Consider the following 13,243-nt stretch of genomic DNA (forward strand, 5'->3'; position numbering starts at 1 on the left):
CTAGGTAAATTCATAATTATACCAGAGAAGCCTAACTCAATCTATAACTATAACAGAGAAGCCTATCTCAATCTATAACTATAACAGAGGGACAGTAAATAACTATCAGAAAACATTTTTACAAATTAACTTAAAGTGCCCCTTACAAATTAACAACTTACCTTACAGAAAGCTGATGAAGATACATGAGAAAATCCTTTAAAGATGTACCTCAGGTAGTTGTTGTCAAAATGGCCGTGTTTCCCTCTCATTTTTAATTTATATTCATGTACATAACCAATCAAATGTCAGGAAATAAAAGTAGAAAATGAAAGTAACATTTTAATTGGTTGTAAATTCTAACACTTCATATGTGTTTTTGTCATGTAATTTACCTCAGGATATTTAGACAGGGCTACTGCCCAAATGGCTCAATGGAATTCCACCAAATTTGGGAAAATGGTAGGGACTGGTTTGTGGAAGGGCCTATTCTATATTTGGTGAAAGTCTCTCCAGTGGTTTTTATGTGAATTAACTTGTAAACATTTTTGGGAGCGCTTACCGGTGCGCGCCCCGGTACGCGCACCGGCAGCGCTACGCGAGTCCTCCATCTTGTATTTCGGAAGAATTGAGACACAAGATGGAGGATAAACAACGTTGGGAATGGGTAAAAGGGGGCACGGTAGACACTCCCTGACCCTCTAGGTTTTCTGAGGGGGGCTTAGGAGGCCCATATAGGCCCAAAAAAAAATAATAATAATTTGCGGGGGGAGCGCCCGGTACGCTCACCGGGGAGCGTACCGGGGAGCGTACTTTAGTGAAAAACAGTGAAAAAAGTTAGAGTAAAGTAATCATTTTGAGTGATCAGAGGTAGGGTAGCCCTGAAAAGAGCTTTTGGGTTCTGTGGCTGATTTAGGTACCTACAAGTAGGTTCCAATGCACAGTCTTATATTCAGGAGGAATATTCTATTCCACTCATCTGAGAAGTGCACACCATCTCCTCTGTAGATATCTTGCATGTTGTAACACAAGTTATTGTTGTATATTGAACCCATTCCATAGTCTCTCATGTAAGCAGAAACAGATTTATTCACATGTTTCTGTGCTTTCTCAAATTGAGGACAAAATTGGTTGGACCACTTCCATTTCTGTCTTTGGCATATATTGGAATATACCAAGGCAGTTTGTGGAAAAAGTGTCATCAATTGCCCAAAGGTGTCCTTTAAAAGCATTTGCAGACCTACCCCAGTCAAAGTGCCTAGGTCATTTCCACCACAGTGCAAAATTATGAGGTCAGGTTGTGGCAGATGGTGAAAGGTTTTCACCAATGGTATCAATTGATGACATCTCAATCCTCTCTGGCCAATCCATTTGATGTCCACATTTGGTAAATCAAGTTTGTGAAAATTTCTGATAGCTGCATACCTTTGAGCCCAGTGGATGTAGCTATGACCAAGAATCCAGACAGAATACATGGTGAGAGGAGGTTCTGGTGCAGTCAGATGAAGTGTAGGAATGAAATGGCAGTTGGAACAGTAGGAGTTTGCAAAAAAAAACTGTGGAGTTTCAGTGCTCTTGAGACACAAGCAATGATTGGTGGATTTAGATAGTTGAAAACTGAAAGTTAGGGTGCATGGTTCTGTTCTGTGAAAGAAGTAATTTGAATGGTTAAGAAAAAGTCATTTAAAGAAACATTGCACTGGATAAGCTGGTGTATTGAGAGGTCAAACATCCTTGCTGAGTTCATTTGCAACATTGTAGAATAAACTTTTAAACCTGAGAGCTCAGTGAGGAGGGAGTTGCTATGGTAACAGGTAGAACGGGCTGAGGGGGGGAAGGGTGTTGGTTTGAAAATAGAGAGGGAAGAGTTTTAATTGGTTAACATGAGGGATATGTGTGTAGAATTAGAGGTTTTCTGTGCCATTCATGGTTGCAGTGCCTGGAGTACATACCTTTTGCTCTGCTAAAGAAATATTGGTGTGTGTATCTGACACTGTTCTCAATCTCCCAAAGCATTTGTAAAAGTGAGTAATGATTCATTTAATATAGATAGAGACTTGTATACTCTATAGAGAAGATTTGGAAGCAAATTGTGGGTTTTTTAATGTTGCTTTGTGTCATGTTTTTTGAAAATGCTTGCTAAAAAGTTGTTGCTGCAAAGAGGAATTGTATTTTGTAAAATTGTGAAGTTTCAGTAGTGACCTGGAATGCTGCTACATAGGACCTGCACTCTGTTTCTAAAATGTTATTTAAAAAACGATTTTGGGGCAAATCAATGGCTTTTACATTTTTGAGAAGGAATAAATAGTGTCTGCAAGATTAAATAGATATATTTGAACTTTTCACAATGATGTCACCTGTGTTACCTCAGATTAGGAAGCACATTGAGCTTCTTTGCTGTTGGTTTGTGTCATGTTTTTTGATAATGCTTGGTATCAACATTTGCAAGATTTAGGAATTGTATTTTGTAAAATTGTGAAGTTTCAGTAGTGACCTGGAATGCTTGTACATAGGACCTGCGCTCTGTTTCTAAAATGTTATTTAAAAAACGATTTTGGGGCAAATCAATGGCTTTTACATTTTTGAGTAGGAATAAATAGTGTCTGCATGATTAAATAAATATATTTGAACCTTTCACAATGATGTCACCTGTGTTACCTCAGATTAGGAAGCACATTGAGCTTCTTTGCTGTTGGTTTGTGTCATGTTTTTTGATAATGCTTGGTATCAACATTTGCAAGATAGAGGATTTGTATTTTGTGAAATAGTGAGGTTTCAGTAGTGAAATTAAATGCTTGTACATAGGACCTGCGCTCTGTTTCTAAAATGTTATTTCATAAACGATTTTGGGGCAAATCAATGGCTATTACATTTTTGAGAAGGAATAAATAGTGTCTGCATGATTAAATAAATATATTTGAACCTTTCACAATGATGTCGCCTGTGCTACCTGAGATTAGGAAGCACATTGAGCTTCTTTGCTGTTGGTTTGTGTCATGTTTTTTGATAATGCTTGGTATTAAGATTTGCAAGATAGAGGATTTGTATTTTGTGAAATAGTGAGGTTTCAGGAGTGAAATTGAATGCTTGTACATAGGACCTGCGCTCTGTTTCTAAAATGTTATTTAAAAAACGATTTTGGGACAAATCAATGGCTTTTACATTTTTGAGAAGGAATAAATAGTGTCTGCATGATTAAAGAAATATATTTGAACCTTTCATAATGATATCACCTGTGTTACCTCAGATTAGGAAGCAGATTGAAATTCTTTCTTGTTGGTTTGTGTCATGTTTTTTGATAATGCTTGGTATCAACATTTGCAAGATAGAGGAATTGTGAAATAGTGAGGTTTCAGTAGTGAAATTGAATGCTTGTACATAGGACCTGCAGTCTGCTTCTAAAATGTTATTTAAAAAACGATTTTGGGGCAAATGAATGGGTTTTAGATTTTTGAGAAGGAATAAATAGTGTCTGCATGAATAAAGAAATATATTTTAACCTTTCACAATGATGTCACCTCTGTTACCTCAGATTAGGAAGCAAATTTAGCATTTTTCTTGTTGAATTGTGTCATGGTTTTCAATAATGCTTAGTAGGAATGTTTGCAAGAGAGAGGAAATGTATTTTGTAAAATAGTGTGGTTTCAGTAGTGAAATGGAATGCTTGTACATAGGACCTGCGCCCTGTTTCGTAAATGTTATTGGAAACACGATTTTGGAGCAAATGAATGGCTTTTACATTTTTGAGAAGGAATAAATAGTGTCTGCAAGATTAAATAAATATATTTGAACCTTTTACAATCATGTCACCTGTGTTTTCTCAGATTAGGAAGTAGATTGTGCAGATGAGGTGAGGCATGTCCAGGGGTGCAAAGGAGGTGATGCCTGTGTCCATGAGTGCAGTGGAGAGGACTGACCTCCTCTGACCCTTGGACAAGCCTTACCTCATCTGTATCCTCTGGACAGGCCTCAATGTATTGGGTATAATTGATGGTAACTGGGTGCAGATGAGGTGAGGCCTGTCCAGGGGTGTAGATGAGCTGAGGCTTGTCTAGGGGTGCAGATGAGTTGAGGTCTATTCAGGGTTGCAGATGGTGTGAGGATTGTCCCGGGGTGCAGAGGAGGTGAGGCCTGTGTTCAAGAGTGTAGTGGAAGAGAGGTCTGTCCAGGGGTGCAAAGGAGGTGAGGCTTGTGTCTAAGAGTGCAGTGGGGGATAGGCTTCATGAAGTATAGTCCACTGTACTCTTAGACACAGGCCTCACCACCTATGCTCCCCAGGAAAGGCCTCTCTTCCACTACAGTCTTGAACACAGGCCTCACCTCCTCTGTACCTCTGGACAATCCTCACCTCATCTGCAACCCTAAATCATTTTTTAAACAGGCCTAAATGTATTGGGTATAATAGATGGTAACAGGGTGCAGATGAGGTGAGGCCTGTCCAGGGGTGTAGATGAGGTGAGACCTGTCCAGGGGTGCAGATGAGGTGAGGCCTCTTTAGGGTTGCAGATAAGTTGAGGCTTGTCCACGGGTACAGAGGAGATGAGGCCTGTGTTCAAGAGTATAGTGGGAGAGAGGCCTGTCCAGGGGTGCAAAGGAGGTGAGGCCTGTGCCTAAGAGTGCAGTGGGGAGGAGGCTTCATGAAGTCCATTCCACTGCCCTCTTAGACACAGGCCTCAACACCTCTGCTCCCCAGGACAGGACTGACCTCATCTGTACTCCTGGTCAGGTCTCACCTCATTTGCATCCTGTTACCATCTAATATACCCAATAGATTGAGGCCTGTTCAGGGGGCACGGAGGTGGTGAGGCTTGTCTAATGGTCAGAGGAGGTGAGTCCTGTCCACAGCACTGTTGGACACAGGAGTAACATCCTCTGCACCCCTGGACAGACCTCACCTCACAATCTGCTTACTAATCTGAGGAAACACAGGTGACATGATTGTGAAATGTGCTATTATATTTTTTTAATCATTCAGATACTATCTAATCCTTGTCAATAATGTAAAACCAATTCATGTGCCCAAAATCTTTTGTTAAATAACATTTACAAAACAGAGCATAGGTGATATGTATAAGCATTTCATTACACTACTGAAAACTCACTCATTTAGAAAATACAATTCCTTTATGCACTAACATTTCTTTACCAAGGATTATCAACAATGTAATAGTCTCTATTATATTCTCTTCCTGACTTACTCTATTTTTCCACCTGTCCCCTTCTAACACCCTCTCTCTGACTTATTCCTTTTTACATCCTGACTCTGTGTTACACTCTGTTACACTCTCTCTTTGACTTACTTTCTCTTACACCCTGTCTCTAATTTATTCCCTCTCTCTCTTTTTTACAGCAATTTGTAAGTCATACTTTCTCTTACATCCTCTTCCTGATTTACTCCGTCTTCTAACCTTTCTCTTTGTAACATTCTCTCCCAGAGTTACTCCCTATTACACCTTTTGTCTGTTTTACACCCTCTCTCCCTCTTTTTGACTTTTTATTCTCTTCCTCTGTTCGTGTTACACCCTGTGTCTGACTTACTCCTTGTTACATCCTCTCTCTAATTTACTTCCTCTTACACCCTCTCTCAAACTTACTCTCTCTCTCTCCCTTTTACAGCCTCTCACTGTTTTAGTCTCTTTCACATCCTCTCACCTTCTAACACCCTCTCTCTGTCTTACATCCTCTTACACCCTCTCTCTGTCTTCCACCCTGTTATACCCTTTTTCTGACTTACTCCCTTTCTCCCTTTCTTTGACTTACTCCCTCTCCCTATTACATCCTTTCTCTGTCTTAAAACATATTATACACTCACTCTGTCTTACTACTTCTCTATGTTTTACTCCCTCAACCTGTTTCTTTATCTGACTCTCTCTGTCTTTTTGTGTTAGTTCCTCTAGCTCTTTTCTCTGTCTTACTCCTAGTTACATAGTTGCTCTGATATAATCTTAGATATGTTGTAAACTAGTGTTTATATCGTTTGCTTATTGTCATTGCTTTGTTGTTTGGTAATAGTGGTCTATAATGTGTTATTTTTTTCTTTAACACAGATTGAAATCAAGATTTCAATAGTAAGGAAATATGCCTTCAAGGCAAAGGAGAAGAAAAGATGCCAAGCGGAAAAAATCAAAAACAGCAACGGAATTAAAGCACTCCTCTACAACAAATACTTCAAAAAACAGGCAAAAAGCTCCTGGTAAGACAACTAAGTCTTTCTTGCGGAATATATGTAGATTAAAAAAAAATGTTGATGAGAATGTGAATAAACAGAAGGAGAGAACAAATTTGAAAAGGAAAGAGAGGCCCCCCAAAAATGTTACTACCGAGCAGGAGAGAATAATATGTATAGGAATAGAAGGCAAAATCAATTTAGAGACATTCGTAAACGAATGTTTTGCAATAGGGTGGTTTTAAATTTGTTAAAAAACATTAAGAAAGGTAAACAGAGATCTGCTTTTTATAAGAAAAAGAAAAGTGTTGAGAAGATTGTTGATCAGGCTTTTGAAGTTAAGAAAAAAATATTAATTTTAATAATCAATAGAATTAGGACACTTAACAAGACAATTGATGTTTTCAAATCAAACAGTAGATGCAAAAGAGTAATTAATTGGACTAATTTTTGTAAAGTTTTTTCTGGAGAATGGATGCATAGTTCAAGTTGTGAGCCATTTTTTAATGAGGAGAGTTACTTCCAGGAGAATGATTTGGTGCATGCAGTTGACACCAGTGGTCGAGCATATGAGGTGAAAGACTGTTGTCCGATTAAAAAAGAGAAACTTGTGCCTAGAGATGCAGAAGAGGTGTTAACTGATGAAGTTTTAGGGAGACGTACTAAGGGTCCAGTGTACACTTGGAAGTGTAGTAGTATTTGTAGTGTGCGACAGGATTCAATTGATTTGTTTCGTAATTTCTTACGCACATATAGTAAGAAAAGTCTAAAACAGAAAATGAAGATTTTGCAAGACTTAGATCCTTGCAGAGTGAGAGAAAACACAGGTTTGCAAGGGCATTCACTGGCTTGTCTTTCTAGAAAAGTATGTCAGAGTGTTTTTCATCATTTTAGGATGTTAGCAGTGCATCATAACAAAATGAGGAAATTAGTGAGCAGGTTGTATTATGCAAAAAGTCCAGCACTTAAGCTTAAACAATTAAACAGTGCTCTTTTGCATGGAACTGAATTAGATGTGAAGAAGATTTGTGAAGAAATTGAGATTTGTTATTTTGGTGAAAAAGAGGACAGTGTAGAAATTGACACGGAAATTCAAGGTAATGTGGAAGACAATGTACAGATTTCATGTACAGAAAAGTTTGACCAGGAAATTACCAAGTTTAAGGTGAAATCAAGTGAAAGGCCTAATTTTACTTGTGTGTGTTGTCGACGGACTCATTATAAGCATCAAACTAGATTAGTTGATTTATACGTAAAAAGTGAAAAGATAAATAATTATGAGTGGAAGGATTTTGCAACTTATTTGTTGGTGGAGAATTCTTTTGATTTGAGTTCTGATCAGCGTATTTGTAAATATTGTTATAATAAATTAAATGAAAACAGAATGCCTGCTAGAGCTGTTCATAATAATCTTGAGTTGGTAGACATTCCTCCTGAATTGATGGATTTCAATACATATGAATCGATTTTGATTCAATGTGTCCATCCTTTTCAGGCAATTGTTCGCATGGAGCCTAAGATAGGGAAATTGCCTCCTTCAGATTTACAGAGAGGATTAAAGGGAAGAGTTGTTTATTTGCCTCTAGATTTGAAGAAAAATATTGATACAATTGGTGTAGAGAAAGTGGAAGAGGAACCTCTGGTTATTCTAGTTAATGGGGTTCCGACAAAGAGTAAGAAAATCTGGCAAGATTTAGTGGATGTTAGCAAAGTCAAAAAGGCAACGTTTTATTTGGTTAAAAACAATGAGTACTACAAACATGTATGTGTTGGAGCAGAGGAATCAGCTGCAGAAGAAGACAGTGATTGTTCAGCTGGCCAAATCGAAAAAGTTGATGTCTCTAGAAGTGAAGAAATATATGAACACTATACTGTTCATCCTTTGCATTCCAAAGAAGTAATGGGGAATGCAATTGACTTGTTTCAAATGAAAGCAGCAAAAGGAAGTCCCATTAGTGTATGGGAAGAAAGTTTGGAAGCTCGTTGTATTCCACATTTATTTCCAACAAGTCGAGGTGGACGATATGACGATCGACCAGTTCAAATTCCTATATCTGAATATCGAACTTTAAGATTATATGCTGAAGATCCAAGGTTTCGTCAATGCATTCCATATTTGTTTCATCTACTGTATGAAAGTGACTTGTCTGGGCTTTCTTATGCAGTAAACCATATACTGAAGAGTGGAGCACATCTGCAAAATGTTTCGGCGAGGGACTTTATGGAGAAAGTCAATCTGCAAGATAATATTTTGGAATGTCATCTAATCAATCTCATGGCATGTCAGCGTGATACAAATGAGTATTGGTACCGTCGGGAATTGAAATGTATGCTAAGAAACTTAGGAACTCCTACATGGTTCCTCACTCTTAGCTGTGCTGAGTATGCATGGGACGACTTACTTCAATTTCTACGAGAGGCAAATGCAAATATACAAAATATAGAATTCAAAACTCCTGGAGAACTGTGTTCTTTGGATCCAGTGAATGTATGCAGATATTTCAATCATAGATTTGAAGCTATGATGTCTTTTATTACAAACAAACAAAAATCATCCCCTTGGAGAGGTTTTGGATTTCTTTTGGAGAAAGGAGTATCAAGCGAGAGGTGCTCCTCACATACATATGTTGTTGTGGATTAAAGATGCACCCAAATTTGGAACAGATTCGGATGAGACAGTGATGAGCTTCATTGAAGAGTATTCAACATGTGCTGTTCCGAAAACTACCGAAGAAAACAGTTTAAGGCAACAAGTTTTACGCTTTCAATCCCATCGTTGTGGAAAGTACTGTCGTTGAAAATTCAGAAACAAGGACAAGTTCTACACAAAATGTCGTTTCGGGTTTCCACGACCAGTGATTTCTAAAGGAAGAGTAAATAATTTTATGTCTTCTCTGCGACATACTGTGACCAGGAAATCACCCAAAAATACATACAATTTAAAAAGAAACGAAGAGTCCAAGTACATCAACGACTACAACCCAGTGATTTTGTCCATGTGGAATGCTAACATGGATATTCAGTTCGTTGCTGACAACTCTATTGCTGTGGCTCTATATGTAACGTCTTACATCACAAAAAAAGAAAAGACAGAACTGAAGGAAATGTGGGAGGACATTTCACATGAAAAGAGTATAAGTAAAAAATTATACAGTTTCAGTCTGAAGATGTTGTCGCATCGAGAAATTGGAGCATATGAATGTTCTGATCGGTTATCATCAGCAAGTCTCTACACCAAGTCTAGAACAATTATTTGGGCGAGCCTAGGTCTTGCTACAACACGAAACCGAGTTTTGAAATCTGTACAAGAAATTGAATATTTGGCGGAGAAAGAACCAAACAGTACAGATATTTTGAAGACAAACATGTTGGATACATACTATCCAAATAGAAGTAGTCATCTTGAGAACAGTTGTTTGTATGTAGTTCTGCAAAACTATATTTATAAGAGGAACATCAGAGAAGATATCAATAATGGAATATATGCTGTCATTGGGTGTGAAGGATGTCTAGTGAAGCAGAGAAAAGGCCATTTGATTAATCATCGAAAATTGAGTTACGAAAATCCAGAGAAAAGGGAATTTTACTATTTAGCTCTTTTGCAACTCTTTAAGCCATGGCGTACAGAAGAGGAACTACTTGGAGATTTTCTCTGTTACGAAGATTTTTTTAATGCAATCAAGGATACCATACAATGTCCTGTTTTTCCAAATTATCTGCCAATGTTGAACGAAGAAATAGAGCAAGAAGCCACAATTGCTGTAGAGATTGCTAGAGACAGTTCTCAAGACAGTCAGAGTTCTGCTTCATTGAGTCAGGATCCACTTGGAGGACCAATTATTCAAAATGAAGCTGCTACTGCCATGCATGAGGTGGAAAGAGCTATGGAACAAGCTCAAGATGATGTAGTTAACTTAGAAGATTTGTTGAAACAACTAAACCTTGAGCAGAAACAGGTATATGACGAAGTCACAGAAGAGATTGAACATGGATTCAGTCATGAGAAAAAAGAGTGCTCATGTACATCATTTAAGCCTGTCCGACTGTACGTGAGTGGAGAAGCGGGAACTGGAAAACGTTTTCTGATTAAAGCAATTGCAACTTATCTGCAGAAAAGGACTGAATCACCGCTATCTTGTGTTGTTACCGCTCCAACTGGGCTGGTAGCACATAACATTAAAGGGATTACTTTACATCGTTTACTGATGCTACCAGTTGAGCATGATAAAAAATTGCAATACCACAAGCTATCTGGAGATGCGTGTTCCGAAGTTTCCAGAGTCCTGAAGAAAATGAAACTTCTTATCATTGATGAAGTAAGCATGGTCTCAAATCTAATGCTTGCTTTTGTGCATTTGAGAATGCAAGAAATTCTTAGAACAGAGTATGATGTGTTATTTGGAGGGAAACACATTATTGTTTTTGGAGATCTACTGCAGTTGACTCCAGTGAAAGGACAACCAGTTTTTAAAATGGTCAAGCATGAAGATACCAGGAAGTGCCTAGGAAGCATTGGAAACGTTAATATATGGTTAAATTTCAAATATGCAGAACTACTTCAAAATATGCGACAGGCAAAGGATGAAGATTATAAAAATATTCTACAAGATGTAAGAATCGGAAAAGTAAGTGAGCATGGGAAAGAAGCTTTACATGCACGATTAATTTCAAATTTGTATCCAAATGAAAACATTCTTCCAGAGAATATTTTAAAGAAAATTAATGAGAACAAATCTGGGATATGTTTGATGCCAACTCTGCAAGAATGTTCCATCTTCAACAACAAAATGTTACAGTTAGAAAATGAAGAGATAGTGAAACTGGAAGTTATAGATAAAATAGAGCATATGAGAGTAACAATTATTTTGTCTGAAAATTTGAAATCAAAATTGGATTCATTAGAGAAAACTATATCTAAAACTGCTGGTTTTGAAAAGACTCTGAATGTGTGTTTAAATTGTCGTATCATTTTGAGAAGGAATTTAAATGTTGAAAGAGGTCTGGTAAATGGAGCAATGGGTCATGTTGTTGATTTTGTGAATTACAAAAATAGAGATGGAATTGAAATTTTAAAAATTAAATTTGATGGCATTGACGAAATAGAACAAATTTGTCGTTGTTCAGCTAGATTTTTGCTTGTGAAAGATTTATATGTTCGCCGAAAACAGTTTCCTGTTTGTTTGGCATATGCGGTAACAATTCATAAATCTCAAGGTTTAAGTGTAGATAGCGCTTTGGTGAACATTGAAAGTTCTGTGTTTAAAGAGGGTATGGCATATGTGGCATTATCACGAGTCAGAACTTTATCAGGATTGTACTTGATTGAGTGTGATGAAACAAAGATTTGTGCAGATCTAGATTGTGTTAAAGAATACAATAGGTTAAGAAGAGAGTATGCTCCACATTTGCCTCAATATCCTCTGTTTGAAAAACGTGTGGTAGGCCGAAAAAGAAGAAATGAGAATAATTGCAGTGAGGTAGTAGCAAAAAGACAAAAAGTAGATGAAACTGTATTTGTAAGCAGAAAGAAAAAGGATTCTGTTGAAGATGTTGTTGGATTTCAGTTTGAAAACAGTTCTGGTGTCAACTGCTATGCTAATGTAGTGGTTAATGTTGTTGTTTTTTTCAAACTTTACAAGAACAGATTGTTGAAAATCGGGATCAAAGATTCTGTTGTTTATTGAATTCTGTGTTTGAGAAATGTAGCAGTGATAGAGCAAAAATAGAAAGTGTTTCAGAAATTCGAAATCTTTTAGACATATGTTCTGGTCAAAAACTATTTTCACAGAATATTCAGCAAGATTGTCAGGAATTTTTAATGTATATGTTTGATGTATTGGAAGATGAAGGTGTAGATATAAAAAATCTTTTTAGCCTTTCTTATCAATGGCAGCATGACTGTGACAACTGTAGTTTATCAAGTACTACTACAATAGACACAGAAAGATTTATATATTTGACTTTACCAGACTGCAAATCAGTGCCTTTTAATAATCTAGTTAAAGCAGCTGATCACAATATGGTGTGTACCCAATGTAAGTCTGCAATGCTGTCCACATTATTTATACAAAATTATGGTCAGTATGTCATTTTATATTCCAACGATGTAGACCTGATGGAACTAAATTGACAACTTCTAATTTCGTGGCTTCTCAGTTATCAATTTCAGGAAGAACTTTTGCAACTGTAGCTATTAGTTATCATGACGGTCCTTCAACAACATCAGGGCATTATACAATTTATTTAAAATGTCGAAAAGGTTGGACTAATTGTAATGATACTCATTTGACTTTCAAACAACGTTTGCCTTTTGACTTAAAAAACTCATACCTAGTGTTTTTAGAACCAAAATTTAAGTAAACGTATTTGGCCTATGAAGACGGGAGCAGTTACTAAAAGTTATTTTACTGTTTAAAATTATATTCTGAGTAAAATTGATCAAGATAATATAAAAAAATGAGTTGTCATATAGGTACTGTAAGTGGATCTCATAGTAAGTGATATCAGTATTATAGTAAATGTTGAATATGAGTAAGCCATATATGGAAATATGAATATTTAAACATTGTGAACATTTTCTATGAGATTTTCTTTCAGAACGTCGGGAAAACGGTAATTTCAGAGTTTGTTTACAGTATGATGCATCTGACATTATTTGGCCTTAAGGAAAAGTGAAGGATTGAGCAAAGAGTCATGACTAAACACAAGGAGGAAATGAAAACATTTAAAAATATTTCAGATGTTCTTGGAGCTTTTCTTATAGAAAGTTGATGAAATGGAAGTTTTAGAGAACAGCAGAGTATTTTCCAACGAAAAGGATTTTCATGATGTACTATTTGGCTTAAAAGAAAAGTAAGTGAATCAAAGATTAGTGTACATTTGTGATTTTTAAGTTTTAATGGGTTTTTTAAAACACAATCTTTTAGATTGTGTTTTTTTCCCGCTGTTATATGATGAGTAGTTTGAACTCACTGTTTTTAGTGAAATTCAATATATTCTGAGAACAGCAAAAATAAACTATGTAACATGTTGTACAAGTTATTCTATAGTTTGTATTGTGTAATTTAAATTGTATTCCCATTGTCTCACACTCACTTT

This window comes from Lissotriton helveticus, chromosome 4_1, assembly GCF_964261635.1.
Source record: "Lissotriton helveticus chromosome 4_1, aLisHel1.1, whole genome shotgun sequence".
Classification (NCBI taxonomy): Eukaryota; Metazoa; Chordata; class Amphibia; order Caudata; family Salamandridae; genus Lissotriton; species Lissotriton helveticus.